The 17,232-nt window shown below is 37.3% G+C and overlaps 1 long non-coding RNA gene and 2 pseudogenes across 1 annotated transcript; 2 read left to right on the top strand and 1 right to left on the bottom strand.

The window, feature by feature from the left end:
* Nucleotides 1–1,843: 1,843 nt before the first annotated feature.
* LOC148923651 (uncharacterized) lies at nt 1,844–3,039 on the top strand. The gene is made up of 2 exons (XR_016132715.1): nt 1,844–1,947; nt 2,848–3,039. It is a non-coding gene; the product is annotated as an uncharacterized LOC148923651 (long non-coding RNA).
* A 1,374-nt stretch (nt 3,040–4,413) lies between these two features.
* Nucleotides 4,414–5,079, bottom strand: LOC148923652 (secreted RxLR effector protein 161 pseudogene; annotated as a pseudogene).
* A 6,826-nt stretch (nt 5,080–11,905) lies between these two features.
* LOC148923653 (putative glucan endo-1,3-beta-glucosidase BG1 pseudogene) lies at nt 11,906–12,698 on the top strand (annotated as a pseudogene).
* The last annotated feature ends 4,534 nt before the right edge of the window (nt 12,699–17,232 follow it).

The following is a 17,232-nucleotide window of genomic DNA, read 5'->3' on the forward strand; positions in this document are numbered from 1 at the left end:
TTAAGTGGCCCATTCTATTGAGAATACAACTGTATTGTTAGACCAAAACAAAATACGCCAGAAATATTACTTGAAAGAGACTACATTAAATAGCCGGAAGTTTCGGGTATTTATATGCAAATAAATAGAGAAGTGGAAAAATTTGTGGACTAATATTAATTTAGCTATTTTTATATACATAAGAGTTTGCAAAGTTTAGTGTATTTATATAAATTAAAGAAATTGAAAATTTGTAGACTAATATTTTAGTTATTTTTATATACATAAGAGTTTGCTTTATGTTTGTTGGAGTTACCATTCGTCGTGATTTTTTGGCTAAGCACCTAGCTAGTTAACACTAATAACAAATATTCTTGTAAGAAAATTCATAACTACATTGGTAGTTTTTCTATTGATGCTAATTGAGAATAGAAAGTTCAACTAATAGAACAACCACCAACAGCTAGCCCATGTGTGGAAAAGTATTTGAAAGTGAAATAACAATATTAAATTATATACTAGGGCAGTATTCTATTAAAAATGGCTAGATGAGACTATTTTGTGGACGAATGGAGTAATAAAGTGTGGATGGAGTAAGATTAGTGGAATGTGGGCCTACTATCATTTATGGAAATAGTGAACGGTGAGAGTAATAAAATGTGGATGGAATAAAATTAATGGAATGTTGGCCTATTATCATTTATGGAAATAGTGAACGGAGGGAGTAATAAAGTGTGGATGGAATAAGATTAGTGGAATGTGGGCATATTATCATTTATGGAAATAGTGAACTTAGATTCCAAATGTGAGACGGAAGGAGTATTTGGTGGAAATGGATTGCTCACATCTTTAAAAGGTATTATACGTAGGGAGGATTGTCCACTCATTTATATGCCCTCTGTACATGAAATGTTCTCCACATTTTGACTCGACGGGTTCTAATAAATGTGATGAAAATGAGTGGAAAAAGTTAGTGGATTGTGGGTTCCACATTTATATATTAGTTTTATAATAAAATGTGAGTGTAATGAGTTAATGAATAGTGAGCTTCATTTATGCAAAATGGAAAAAGAAAAAAATAGAATATATTTCGCGAACGGAACTAAATGACAAAAGTAGACAACATTTCATGTACGGAAGGGTGTAAGAGTTAGGATTACCATTTTACTGATGCGGACAAGAAGATGTTGTTGTACGACCCCATAACGTGTAAGGCTTGAATGATTATTAGGCTTTCACGCTTGCAAGTTTGCAATAAAAAAAACTTGTTACTAACATGAATATGTTCTAATACTATGTTAAAAATAGAACACCTATTCCCTTAAATATCTTATAAGAAGGACGAGTTATCTGCTCAATTATAAAAGAGTTCAATTACTATTATGTTTGTGTGACAAAAATGAGTTTCACTAATATACTTCTTTCGTCCTAATTAAGTTGGGTCATATTCTTTTTGTTATGTTCTAACTAAATTGAGTTATATTTTCTTTTTTGACAAAATATAAAATATTCAATCATTCTTACTTTATTCCATCACCCACTTTACTCTCTCTTTATCCTTTCTACTTTATTCCTCTCTCTTACTTTTCAACATAATTTCTTAATCTCCGTGCTCAAAAATTGTGACTCAACTTTGTTGGGACGGGGGTAGATTTTTTTATGTATGAAGCTTGCCTAACTATTTACATGACTCAGTTATTTTAGCTGGTTTTCGAATACATTAATTAGGCAAGAAAAAATATACTACTGTTTAATAATTGAATGGGCATATATAATTACAAATACGTCCAGCATATACTACTCTTGAGTGATAGAAAGTCTATATAAAGGGAGGTAAGTGATAACAAGATTCACCAACACTTGCTCAATTGCTCTTTCCTTCCTCTGCTATGGCTATCACAAAAAATTACTTCTTCCTATCTGCAATATTCACACTTATATTTTTGTTCACATCTCTGGATTTCACTGGTTAGTTTTATTTCTCTTTTCAATATTATTTAAATTTATCTTTAATTAATGTACAATTAATGTTCATTCTCAGTCATATAGTTGAGATAAACTTTTTTAATATAGATTATTCTACCATTGATCAATCTTGCTTGATCATCTAACTTAATTACATTCCATCATGACTATATGTAGAGCGATACATCCCTTAAAATTAAATATTTTGGTTGATTTTTTAATTGGTACACAACTTTTAACTTGCAATTTAACTCAAACTTTTAAAATTTTAAGAAAGATGTTGGATTCAAAGATTTTACACCTTCCGTGCTTAATATGAGTCTCATTTTAATAAGACACGAGTTTTAAGAAATGTAATAGAAAATGGGTTGAAAAGGGGTGTAAAATGTGGGTCCTACTTTTATACTCTCTCCGTCTCATAGAAATCGACCATATTTCTTTTTTCGTACTTCCCATACAAATAGTCGATATCCATTTATCGTAACTTTTTTCTCTTTCTCTTTTACTTTATCATTTATGGATCCCGCCATCCACTTCACAATTTCAACTAATTTTTCTTTTTCTCTCATACTTTACCAATTATGCATTAAAACCCGTGTCCATAACAAATGACTTATTTCTGTGTGAATGAGGGAGTATTAGTATATAATAATATGTGAGTGGAAATAAAATAATGGAATGCTAGGTACACAATAAAAAATGTGAAAATGGGACGAGTAATTTGGGACGGACAAAAATAAAAAACTAGAACTAATATTGTGAGACAGAGGGAGTATGTTCTTTTAAACTCATACTTAAACGTAAATATGCGGGTTAATTTAAATTGAACATATTTCTTATCCATCTGAGTGGCGCTTCATTGTCAATTCGAACCCCTTGACGAGTTTCGGGTACTCGATGCAGCTACTCAAATCGGGGTATGCTACGGATGGAACGGCGCGGGTCTACTGTTGGGGAAAATCGCAGCGGAAATTGCAAATTAAATAAATCTACAAAAGAATCTATTTAGGTGATTATGTGGGTCGATTCAATTTTATGCTTGAACATGTAGAAACATATAATTGCGCAATTAATCACATAATTTAAATTAAATTATGTTATTGAATACTTACAACAATGATTCTCCAAAGAATCGAAGTGGCTTGCTACTTCTCCACGAGTAGATCTTGAAGCTTGATTGTGAATGCAAGACCAAAGATCTTCTAACCTATGACCCTTAACTCTATAGATCTAAATTCCTTGTGGGAGGAATCTCTTAGAAATTATAAGAATCTTGAAGGAGAAGACAAGAAAGCCAAGTGTGGAGGCTAGGGTTTTGTGATAACATTTGTCTCATCTCCTTACATTCTTATTTATAGAGTTTATGATGGGCTAGGTTAGGGATCTATGGGGCTTGGATTGGGCCTCCCCTATTGGACCTTCTTTACTAAATAAATTATAACCCATAATTTAATATAAGGCCAACGGAATATTTCTTGTGCCACTATAGAAAAAATATTGACCGCCCATCCAATCCGTGATTACAAGCAATCCGGGTTAACCTCTTTAATATATTATTTCCCGTGTCTAAGAATTTCTATATCCATTAATTAATTTGTAGTCTGCTATAGACTTTAAATTAATTAATATCTTTATTTCCAAGAGTTTGTCTAGTACGAGATGTATATTAAAAATATACTTTTCCTTTTCTATTTATTCTTGGATTAAATCCAAACCGGCCGGGTTTCCGAATAATAGAACTTCTCTCGAACACCTCTTGGGGATATAGTCAAACCACGCAGGCACACGATTCAATGTAATAATAAAACTGGCACCATTCTAGTTATTAATTACTACTACCCAAGATATCAGAAATATTGGGTTACGAAAAACCCGCACCTATTGATAAGTCAAAGCAGCGTATGATTAAATAACGTGTGTCCTATATTATTACAAAGATTAGGAAATATTAAATCTCCAAGACATCGTCTTACAGTAGATAGCAACAAAGACGTGTCTATACTTTAGATCCATTCAATGCTATACCACACCAGTGTCACTAGTTATTCTCAAGGTAAAGACGACTTTCAGATGGACACTACAACCTTTCGCGATAGGTAGCCAAAGCCTATCTAGGTTGTGAAAAAGTTTTACTTCTACAAGGTACCGGTTGGGCCACCTACAGTGATGACCTGTTCCACTACCCTACCTTCAATGTAGAAGACTTAGACTGATTTTACTTTCCGGCGCTTTAATTATATAATTTAATATATAATTAAATACGGTCAATACCCATTAAAGTAAAATACACAGTGTGAAGAAAACATTTATTATTCTCATTAAATGAAGAGTGTTTACAATATACAAGCAATTTATCAAATTCAAAAACTCAAAAAATGCTTTTTAGTATATATGTTCCAACAATTTCCCACTTATACTCAAAACATGCTTTCGAGTATACTACTGTCAATTTTCTTCAATTTCTCCCACTTATAGAGAAAGCAGGTCTGAGTCTTTAATGCATCTAACACCTATCCCTTCCATATGACGATCGAACGTCCCACCCGAGAGGGCTTTCGTGAAAGGATCAGCAAGGTTGTTTTCTGTTGCAATCTTGACTACTTGTATGTCACCTCTCTGTACAATCTCCCGAATGATATGATACTTCCTCTCAATGTGTTTGCTTGCCTTATGGGATCGTGGTTCCTTTGAGTTTGCAACAACTCCAGAGTTATCACAATATACCGTGATGCTCTTGGGCAAACTCTGAATCACACCCAACTCCTTTAGAAAGTTCTTGAGCCATACAGCCTCTTTTGCAGCTTCAGAAGCAGCTACATACTCGGCTTCCATGGTCGAGTCCGCAATGCATTTCTGCTTTGCACTCTTCCATATAACGGCTCCACCTCCCAAGGTGAACACATAACCAGAAGTAGACTTCCTCGAATCACGATCGGATTGAAAATCTGAATCCGTGTACCCCATCGGACATAGATCAGATGCCTTGTAAACAAGAACATACTCTTTAGTCCTCTTCAGGTACTTGAGTATATTCTTTACTGCAGTCCAATGTCCTTGGCCAGGGTTCGACTGATACCTTGCCACCATGCCTACGGCAAAGCATATATCAGGTCGTGTACACAACATAGCATACATGAGACTTCCAACTGCCGAGGCATAGGGAACCTTCTTCATGTCCTCTATCTCTGTATGTGTCGTAGGACACATCTCCTTTGATAGATGAATTCCATGTCTGAAAAGAACAAAACCCTTCTTGGAATTTTCCATGCTAAAACGTTGTAGTACAGTATCGATGTAGGATTCTTGAGACAAGCACAACATTCTTTTCTTGCGATCTCTGATCACTTTGATTCCTAGAATGTGTCCCGCATCTCCCAAGTCCTTCATCTCAAACTGGGTAGACAACCAGTTTCTTACGGACGAAAACATCTTATTATTGTTTCCAATTAGTAAGATGTCATCCACGTAAAGTACCAAGAACACCACATTTGCACCTTCAACTTTCTTATATACGCAACTCTCTTCTGGGCACTGATCAAAACCAAATGATTTAACAGTTTTATCGAAGCACATGTTCCATGCTCTGGATGCTTGCTTGATTCCATAAATGGATCTTTTAAGCTTCCACACCATGTGCTCCTTGCCCTTAATTTCATAGCCCTCGGGTTGTTTCATGTAAATGGTTTCCTCAAGACTACCATGCAAGAAGGCGGTCTTGACATCCATTTGCCAAACTTCCCAGTCCATGTAGGCTGCGATGGATAGGAGAATCCGAATTGATTTAAGCATAGCGACGGGTGAGAAGGTCTCATCATAATCGATGCCTTCTCTTTCGGTATAACCCTTTGCCACTAATCTAGCTTTGAACAATTTAACTTTCCCATCCGGACCTCGTTTACGCTTGAATATCCACTTACTCCCAATGGCAATGCAGCCTTCGGGTAGATTTTCAAGGTCGTAAACGTCCTTATCCTCCATTGATTGTAATTCGGAATCCATTGCCTCAATCTAGTTGAGACTATCCAAATCATTTATTGCTTCTTTGTAGTTCCAGGGGTCAGGTTCCAGATGTCCGGAAGCTGAGTCTGAAGACTCTCCCAGACCAATCCACCTTTCCGGTTCTTTTGAAATCCTCCCACTACGACGAGGCTCTACAATCATAGGAGTAGAAGAAGTTGCATTACGTGGTGCAATATTTTCTTGTGGAGTTTTCTCTTGTGTAATTGGAACGTCATCATCTCTCATTTCTTCAAGAGTGATTACACTTCTGGGTTTTTTATTCTTAATATACTCCTCTTCCAAGAACTTTGCATTTGTGCTTACAAATACTTTGTTGTCTTGAGGACTATAGAATTCATAGCCTTTTGTTCCTTTGGCATATCCCACAAACAAACATACCTCTGTGCGAGAGTCCAATTTACTTGGATCTTTAAGTAGCACATGCGCCGAACAACCCCATATCTTGAGATGTTCTAGGTTGGGCTTACGCCCAGTCCACAACTCATGAGGTGTTTTGGGTGCTGACTTTGTAGGTAAGTTATTGTGGGTATAACACGCTGTTTCTAGTGCAAACCCCCAAAGGAATTTTGGCAACTGAGCATAACACATCATTGATCAAACCATTTCAAGAAATGTTCGATTTCTCCTTTCCGCAACTCCATTTTGTTGAGGAGTGCCAGGTGCAGTCAGTTGGGATTCAATCCCAGCTTCCGCTAAGTAGCCAAAAAATTCATCACTAAGGTACTCGCCTCCTCGATCAGATCGTAAGGCTTTTATAGTCTTACTATGATGCGTTTCTGCAAATGCCTTGAATAGTTTGAATTTTTCAAAAGATTCTGATTTGCGTTGCATCAAATAGACTTGGGCTAGTCTTGAATAATCATCAATAAAGGTGATGAAATATACATAGCCTCCCCTAGTTTGAATTTGGAATGGACCACACACATCCGAGTGAATGAGATCTAGTACTTTCTTGGCTCTATTTCCTTTGATCTTAAAGGATCTTTTGGTCATCTTGCCTTCCAAGCAGGATTCGCAAGTTGGAAAAGGGTCTAAGCTTAGTCCCTCAATTGAGCCAAGGCTCGCCAACTTTTGGATCCTTCTCGGATTGGCATGCCCAAGCCTTATATGCCATAAGTACATATCATTCATATCATGTGGTGAAGTCTTTCTCTTGCGAGAAACAGATATGTTATTCGACTCAACAATTTGATGCGTAGAGCGTATAGTATACAAGTTATTATCCATGATACCTTGACAGATAAAATAATCATATCTCCTTATAATGCAAGCATCATTGAAAGAAATAGAATATCCGTCAAAAACCAGTTTAGAAACAGAAATCAAGTTCCTTCTAAACGAAGGTATCAATAAAACATTGTTTAATACCAAAACTCTACTACTAGAAAAGCGAATATAAACAGCTCCCACTGCAATAGCTCCCACTCTAGTAGCATCCCCCAGATGGACAATTATCTCCCCTTCACTTAGTTTCCTTGAATCCTGCAACAAAGCGGGATCGAAACATACATGATCAGTTGCTCCCGTATCTACTACCCATTGATGGGTAGAAACAATTGCTAAGTAAGTTTCAAGAACATGAGCTTGGTGTTTACCTTGACCATGACCTTTACCCTTCTTGGGGCAATCAGGCTTCCAATGTCCCTTTTCACCACACTTGAAACACTTTCCAGTTTTTCTTGCTTTAACCTTCTTCTTGCCCTTCCTTGCCTTCAATCCCTTGGCAGCCTGCTCCGCCTTGCCATCCTTCCTAGGTCTAGTGACTTTGGAACTGGAGGCGCGGTCAACCAACATAGCTTGCTTAGCTTGGGCATAAATGCCTTCAGCGTTTTGAAGCTCAGTTAGAAGCTCAGCCAAGTTAAGGTCTTGCTTAATCATCTCATAGTTGACTTTAAACTGTTGAAAACTTGCCGGAAGACTTTGGAGTATTATGTCTACCTGAGAATCTGGATCAATCGATCCTCCCAAGACCTCAATTTGATTGAGATGGCGCATCATTTCAAGGACATGATCCCTGACTGGCGTGCCCTCCTTCATCGTCTTATTCATGAGACTCCTAATCGCTAGAGATCTAGCAGATCGACTCTGAGTCCCAAAAAGAGATCTAAGGTTCTCCATGATCTCATAAGCGGATTTGTAGGAATGATGCTGATGTTGAAGCACATTTGACATAGAAGCCAAAATATAGCACTTCGCCATCTCATTGGCCTTAATCCACTTATTGTACACGGCCTTATCTTCCGCGGAAGCATTATCAGCAGGTTTTGCAGGGCAATCGGTCTCAAGCACAAACTTATAATCATCAGCGATAAGGACAATGTCCAAATTACGTTTCCAGTCTACATAGTTAGGCCCCTCGAGTTTGTTTTCTTTCAAGATTACAGATAATGGATTGAGCGACATAATTGATATTGACTGAGAAAAATAAAAGGTATCCATCACACAACCATACATGATAAAGGAATGTAAAAACCATAAAACATTCGAAAATCACATATGCTATTAAAACGCTAAATAAACAAGCACCAAAAGGATGTCATGGATTATTTAGATTTTTAAAAAAAATTCTTGGTCACAATACCGACAGATAGTCCAGAGACCATAAGAATGGCATGGCTGCCTAATATTGCCTAAGCTAGTACCATAATTATAGTCCTCAAGGATCTTATCTTGCTTTGAATACTCCTCTAAAGAAAGGTCACACGCCACTCAACAAGATTCTAAGACCATGGTTAACATCTTTTAAATAATGCTCATTTCGTGATAATATCGCTCCCACTGGACTCAATATTCCTTCAGAAACATGCCTTTCATTTAAAAGAACCATTTTAGTTATTCAAATATTATGAAAGCTTGTAAATATTACTAATAACATAACTCCTCTAAAGAAAGGTCGAAATGTTATATAATTTACTTCACATTTGAATACCATTTGTGGAGACCATATACAACATGACTGTTCGTAATTATCGCTTAGTCATTTTTAGTTAAAATGGTTTTCATTTGATTATCATGCAAGCAAATAATTATTTAACTCACATAAGATGTAAATCACATAGGCAAATAAATTTGCACACTTTGTCACATCACACATAACCAAATAAATCATTTGATTTTAAACCACTAAGTGTCTAAAACCAAATAATTAAAATAAATCACAATTTATCCTTTCCATGAACCATGGTACTCCGGATAAAAAGGATTAAATAAAATATATATACCCCATTTGAATAAAACAAATATCTAGGGTATAAAAATTAGGTCAAGACCACACATTGGGCCTTGCCTATTAAACGGGCCATCCAAAACCCTAATTGCCCTAAAATAAAAACAACTAGCCGCCGCCGCCTTCTAGGGATCTGCGCCGCCGTCGTCTTCATCGGGCTGCCTTGCCGCCGCCGAGCACCGGGAGCTGCCGCCGCGCCGTCAGCCACCAGCCGCCGCTGCATCGATCTGCGTGCGGTCGAACCCTAGGGGTCTCGACCGCCGCCAAGGCTGCGCCAGCCCAGCCGCCAGCCGCTGCCGTGTCCCCTGCCCAGCTGTTGCCGCCGCCGCTGCCAGCCTGGAGCCGCCGACGCAGCGCTGCTGCGGCTGCTTCGTAAAGCAGCCGCTGCCGCCACATGGCCTCCTGCCGCCGCCGCCGTTTGCTCAGCCGCCAGCCACCACCGCCACCTAGATCTGCGTGCGGCCGAGCCCGCTAGGGTTTCGGCCGCCGCCTAGGTCATTGTCGCCGGTTCCGTTCTTCGTCTTGTTTGCTCCATTGTATTACATTTCTTTTTATTCTAACTATTACATTTGTTTACAAAAGAAATATACAAGGGAAAAACAAAACCTAATCTACCACGGTCAACCTCCGTGGGTTTATAATAAAACGAAGAACAACAAGATTCAACAATCACGCAATATTGCAAGCATGAAAACAATCATCCATCACATTTTTCAAACATGTAGATCTACACAAGTAGAACACAATAAACATAGATCAAGAATAAACTATCATAGATCTACAATATTCTTAAGAATATTCTTATAGATCTAGAATATTCCATTTAACAACTATATAAAATAGATCTAGAATATATTCTATAAATCTTGGAGTACTCTATTGTAGATCAAGACATTCTTCATCAATCTTGAATAAAATTCATAGATCTAGAATGTTCTTTAGCCGATCTAGAGTATTCACTTATAGATCTAAAATATTCTTCATTGATCCATGTAATTTTGAAAAAACAAGATTAAACCCACATAATCAGAGCCTAAAAGCATGGCTTCGATACCAGTTGTTGGGGAAAATCGCAGCGGAAATTGCAAATTAAATAAATTCACAAAAGAATCTATTTAGGTGATTATGTGGGTCGATTCAATTTCATGCTTGAACATGTAGAAACATATAATTGCGCAATTAATCACATAATTTAAATTAAATCATGTTATTGAATACTTACAACAATGATTCTCCAAAGAATCGAAGTGGCTTGCTACTTCTCCACGTGTAGATCTTGAAGCTTGATTATGAATGCAAGACCAAAGATCTTCTAACCTATGACCCTTAACTCTATAGATCTAAATTGCTTGTGGGAGGAATCTCTTAGAAATTATAAGAATCTTGAAGGAGAAGACAAGAAAGCCAAGTGTGGAGGCTAGGGTTTTGTGATAACATTTGTCTCATCTCCTTACATTCTTATTTATAGAGTTTATGATGGGTTAGGTTAGGGATCTATGGGGCTTGGATTGGGCCTCTCCTATTGGACCTTCTTTACTAATTAAATTATAACCCATAATTTAATATAAGGCCAATGGAATATTTCTTGTGCCACTATAGAAGAAATATTGACCGCCCATCCAATCCGTGAATACAAGCAATCTGGGTTAACCTCTTTAATATATTATTTCCCGTGACTAAGACTTTCTATATCCATTAATTAATTTGTAGTCTGCTATAGACTTTAAATTAATTAATATCTTTATTTCCAAGAGTTTGTCTAGTACGAGATGTATATTAAAAATATACTTTTCCTTTTCTATTTATTCTTGGATTAAATCCAAACCGGCCGGGTTTCCGAATAATAGAACTTCTCTCGAACACCTCTTGGGGATATAGTCAAACCACGCAGGCACACGATTCAATGTAATAATAAAACTGACACCATTCTAGTTATTAAATACTACTACCCAAGATATCAGAAATATTGGGTTACGAAAAAACCGCACCTATTGATAAGTCAAAGCAGCGTATGATTAAATAACGTGTGTCCTATATTATTACAAAGATTAGGAAATATTAAATCTCCAAGACATCGTCTTACAGTAGATAGCAACAAAGACGTGTCTATACTTTAGATCCATTCAATGCTATACCACACCAGTGTCACTAGTCATTCTCAAGGTAAAGACGACTTTCGGATGGACACTGCAACCTTTCGCGATAGGTAGCCAAAGCCTATCTAGGTTGTGAAAAAGTTTTACTTCTACAAGGTACCTGTTGGGCCACCTACTGTGATGACCTGTTCCACTACCCAACCTTCAATGTAGAAGACTTAGACTGATTTTACTTTCCGGCGCTTTAATTATATAATTTAATATATAATTAAATACGGTCAATACCCATTAAAGTAAAATACACAGTGTGAAGAAAACATTTATTATTCTCATTAAATGAAGAGTGTTTACAATATACAAGCAATTTATCAAATTCAAAAACTCGAAAAATGCTTTTTAGTTTATATGTTCCAACAATTTCCCACTTATACTCAAAACATGCTTTCGAGTATACTACTGTCAATTTTCTTCAATTTCTACCACTTATAGAGAAAGCAGGTCTGAGTCTTTAATGCATCTAACACCTATCCCTTCCATATGACGATCGAACGTCCCACCCGAGAGGGCTTTCGTGAAAGGATCAGCAAGGTTGTTTTCGGTTGCAATCTTGACTACTTGTATGTCACCTCTCTGTACAATCTCCCTCGACGCCGCCAACCTCGGCGCAATCATGGTCTCCACGGCCATCGAGACCGAGGTCATCGACCACCAACTACCCGCCGAGCAAGGGGGATTTCCGGGGCGATGTGAGGCCGTTTCTAGACCCCATCGTGAGGTTTCTCGTCGACACGGACGCCCCTCTCTTCGCCAACATATACCCCTTCTTCGCCTACCTTTACAACAAGGCGCAGATCCCTTACAACTACGCCTTTCTGGAGGAGGGCGGTGGGACCAACACCCCGGACGGGTTTTACGACAATCTCTACTACGCGCTCCTGGACGTCGTGAACGCGGCGCTGGAGAAGAGCACGGCGAGAGTGTTTCCGGACGCGGCCGGGAAGGTGCCCCCGGTGGCGAAAGGGTCGGAGACGGGAGCGGCCAGTGACGGGTCGGGGGATGCCACGGCGAGCATTGAGAATGCGCGGAGATACAACAATAATTTGGTGAGGGTGGTGAAGAGTGGGACGCCGAGGAGGCCGGGCCGGCCGATTGAGACGTACATATTTGCGATGTTTGATGAGAATCAGAAGCCTGGCTCGGCAATGGAGCAGCATTTCGGGCTGTTTTATGCCAACGGGCAGCCCAAATACCCGATGAATTTTAATTAGCTGAATATGCCTACTTTTGATGGTTGAAGAAAATAAAGGCCTTTGCTATGTATGAAGCCTTTGCGGTGTCACACTATGTGCATTTGCACGAATTGTAATAAAGAGTTGATTGATGAAATATACAACCATTTAAAAGCCCCGAAATTATACTTATCTCACTTTAAGAGTCGCATATGAGTTCGACACGAAGTTTAAAAAAAAGAAAGGAAAGTTGGTGAAAAAACATGGTGGAATATAAGTCATATTTTTATATATTGGTTTTCCCTTAACTATGATCGACGACTACCTTCGGCGATCGATACTCTCTCCGGCGTCCAATCGTAGGATTGGCGGAGGCAAGATTTGGTTGTGCGTGGAAGTCTTTTCCGTCGGGCAACACAAGATCTAGGGTTTGTACAATAATCAACGAGAAGTTGGGGAAAATAATATTTTCATTCATAATGAGTTTATGAACAAAAGCCCTATTTATAATCAAAGGACACTAGGGTTGATTCGACCTAATCCTATTCATCTCGGGAAAGGATCAACAAAGAAAACCCGAAACGGAGCTTATAATTATGCTCGACTCATACTTAAATTAAAATAATAAAATTACCACAAAGTTCAAAAAGGAAATAATAAAAACATAAAGAACTACTTGCTAAACTTGTAACAGCTCGCCCACCTAGGGTACAATAAATGTGGCGGCTGCTACCCAAACCGACTCTAAAGAAGTAAACGTAGGCTAGGGTTTCATTTAAAGAGTGTTAACCAAAAGATTAGAAAGAACTATCAGAGTATTTAAAACAACAACTTCACCTAGAAACTTGAATAAGAAAAAGGAAGGTATAATATATATGGCGTTCAAGAATCTCCAGAGTATGACATAGTTTCCAAGATACAAACCATAAGATAGTCTAAGGCCTCTAAACCGAAAGGAGAGTGCAAAATATTCAAAATGAACATAAGTGTATCAAAAACTCAGCGGAAAGCGACCAAGAGAAAGAATAGCTATGTATGAAGACACAACTACGCTTGAAGTTCAAACCAACCATCTTAATTAATTATCATGCTCAACACCCGCCACCGCTCGTCATCGTTCAACCTGCACATAAGGAAAACACATGCAGGGCTGAGTATTTTGAAATACTCAGTGAGCTCGTTGCCAAAACATTTTATTAGTTATGCCACCCTTACCATAGTGAACTCGAGTTTTTAAGCAGTTATAAGAAAATATCACGAGTATCACAAAAATATATTTTCATAGATTGGCCAATCAAACATACTCCCCACTTTTCTCATCAAATTCCACAATCACAATCTTTCCATGGTGCGACGAAAGTGTGGCCACACTTTTCGCCCACGAGACCGGCCGACTAGCAAGGACGGCTCCCGATCCCCACGTGTACACAGCCTGGTAGGGTTTGCGGCCCGTACTCAGACCCGAATTCGTATAACATATCCACAGCCCTAGCCCAATGGAGCGAACTCACAAACTAGGCATCAGGCGCACAATATCACAACAAAACAAACATAGGCATGGCATAACAGTTAAACCACCCTTATAACACCAATCAATATTTTTGCAAAAAGTAAAAGAGTTTAAAAATAAAGCCCACCTCGACTGCTTAGATTTCAAGTAAGTTTCTCTTTTCCTTTATCTGACTTTGCAACCGAGGTTTCACCTTTTAAATCACATAGGTACATACAAATCAAATTCACAATTCAAAACCTAATTCATGCATGTCTCGACGTTTTTCCCTTTTCCCAACGACTTAACTTAATATGACCAAACATAAACATGTTCACTATATATAATTTACTCGCATATCAACTCTAGATCTAACATCAACATATATTGCACATGAGTATTTTGCCAACACACAACACACACACACACTCGACACACACGACACACACACACATCACACACACCTCATGCATACATATTTTCTATATCCCTTTTATCCCACTTTCGCTCAATTAACATGCATGAAGGTTCAAGAATACCGATTAATCGGTTAGAAAGAAAAGGATTCAAGTAGAATAAGAAGATAATTATAAGAATACCTTTTTGAGAAAAACGATCGGTAGAAAGTAAGTAAAGACTTGGTTCTTCAAGAATTCTTGGATCAAACTTCAATTTCTTCTCAAGGGATGCAAGATTAATGGAGTAAAGTAGAAGAAAATTGAGAGAGTATGAAGAGAGGGGGAGAGGGGACGGAAATTAGGAGGGGGCGAAAATTATGAGCTAGGGTTGGGGTCTTGGCTCCTTATTTATAGAGTCCAAAAAGATCTTTAGAATATTTGGTAAGATTTTATTCTCCACAATTAAATAAATAAATATTATGGAGTAGGGAGGAAGAATTAACAAAAATAGACTAGGGCACCAAGGCATGTAGTTTTCGAAAATTAGGCTACATAATTAGCCAAGATTTTGTTTTGGTATCTTTTTTTTTCATGGAGTAGAATAAAATATCACGGGGCAAATTAAATAAATAAATAAAATTCCTCCAATTTGGAGAATGGAACTAGCCGTGTATTAGCCTATTAAATAACGAATGAGTTTTTTTTTAATATTAACTAAAATAGGATATGACAAGATCTCTTGAGGTATGGAAAGATTTGGTAGAATAATTAAATTCTAGGTATGGAAGGAAATCAAATAAGGAATCAATAAAATAAGCAAAATATTATTTCCTTCCCAACATGGTGATTTTCGAAAATCACTATTAAATAAAAGAGGGTTTTTCGATTTTCTCTAGAGATAAGGAATAATTGGGTCTTGGATTTAATTTGGATAAATATCCCAAGAATTAAATTAAATCCGGAAAAATAGAATTTCTTCTTCAAAAATTCAAGGGGGTCGAAAATACAAGAATTGGGTGGCAAGTATTTATGGAAATTTTCTCTAATATTCTCACTCACCCTTAAACGAATATTTCACCCCATGAATTAATAAATCACATGCCACATCACATAATCACTAAGTTTGACTTTTCAAACTTCCAACGAGAACCCTAGACTCGACTCGGCCATAGCATCTCATGCAATAAATGCATTCACGACTCCACGTCATCAATAATAAATTCTAGGGCTCTAAAATTAGGGTTCGGAAATTCGAGGTGTTACAAAACTAACGGCTTATTTGGGAACGAAGTAGCCGAGCTTGTTCGGCGGTTTGATGTTCCTCTTCGGCTTCGACTTCGCAATGGATTGTTGCTTCATCTACTCGCTCCGTACCTTCGTCGTAGCTTCCTTCGATTCTGCTGTCACAGGATTCTGCGGCTGCGGTTGTGGAACCGTATCATTTTATAATATAATGTGAGTGGAAAAATGTTAGTGGAATGTGAGTCTATGACTATTTGTGGAATATTTCAACAAGAATTCCTAAAGTGGGAAACTTAAAAATGGTAAACAGGAACTGCTATATTGAGACAGAAGGAGTAGTATAATAATATACTCTCTCCGTTTTTTAAAAATAACAACTTTTTCCATTTTAGTTTGTTCTTTAAAAATAGCAACATTCAAACTTTCTATTTTTGGAAATCTTTACACACTTATACATCAATTTATTTACCACTTGTGTAACGCCCTACTTTTTCGAACCCTAATTTTTGAGCCATAAATATTTGCATTAAATTTTTTTATGGCGTGAAGTATGTGGATTAATAATGAGTGAAATTATTAAATGATTTTCTATGGTGACCTAATTTTGATTTGGAGTTAGAATTTGGATTGACTGAGTCAATTCCGTTGAATATATCACGTGGATGTAGAATGATCAATCCGTTGAATTTGTGACGTGGTTGTTTGAATAATTGATGTGGGGTGAAATTTATTGTGGAGAATTATTTTCCTAAGGGTGAGTGAGATTAAATAGGTTCATTGATAATTATCTTACCCATATTCTTGGAATTTTCGACGGCTATTATTGTTGGAAAAGAATTCTATTTTTCTTGGATTTAATTAATTGCTTGGGATATTTATCCAAATTAAATTCAAACCCGATTATTCCTTATTTTTCTCCATGAGAATTCGACCCCATGCTTGTTCCTAGGGAGATTTCGAAAATCTCCTATTTAAAGGGAGAAGGAATTATTTATCATATTATTTGATCCCTTATTTATTCCCTTCCATGAATAAATGCAAATATCCTAGCAAATCTTACCATACCTAGGAAGATCTTGCCATATCCCTTTTAATTACGATTTGAATTTAATTTTTTGTGGGAGAGCATAAAAATCGCCTAATCCCTATTTTATATTGCAGAAATTATTATTTTATTATGTTCCGTGATATCTTGCTCTCTGTAAATATTTAAATAAATCCTACACATATTTAATAAGAAAAAAATCGCCTACTCCTTATTTCTCCCCAAAAATCACGCCAACTTCCCTCCATATGTGACAGTCCGCCTTCCTAGGGTACAATAAATGCAGCGATTGCTACCAAAACGGACTCAGAGAAATGAACAAAGGCTGGGGTTTCATTTAAAGAGTGTTGACCAAAAGATTAGAAAGAACTATCAGAGCATTTAAAACAACAACTTAACCTAGAAGCTTGAACAAGAAAAAGGAAGGTATAATAGATGACGTTCAAGAATCTCAAGAGTATGACATAGTTTCCAAGATAAAAACCACAAGATAGTCTAAGGCCTCTAAACCGAAAGGAGAGTGCAAAATATTCAGAATAAACA

Source organism: Salvia hispanica, chromosome 6 (assembly GCF_029641045.1).
Source record: "Salvia hispanica isolate PSC_SH4W2 chromosome 6, Shi_PSC_v1, whole genome shotgun sequence".
NCBI lineage: Eukaryota > Viridiplantae > Streptophyta > Magnoliopsida > Lamiales > Lamiaceae > Salvia > Salvia hispanica.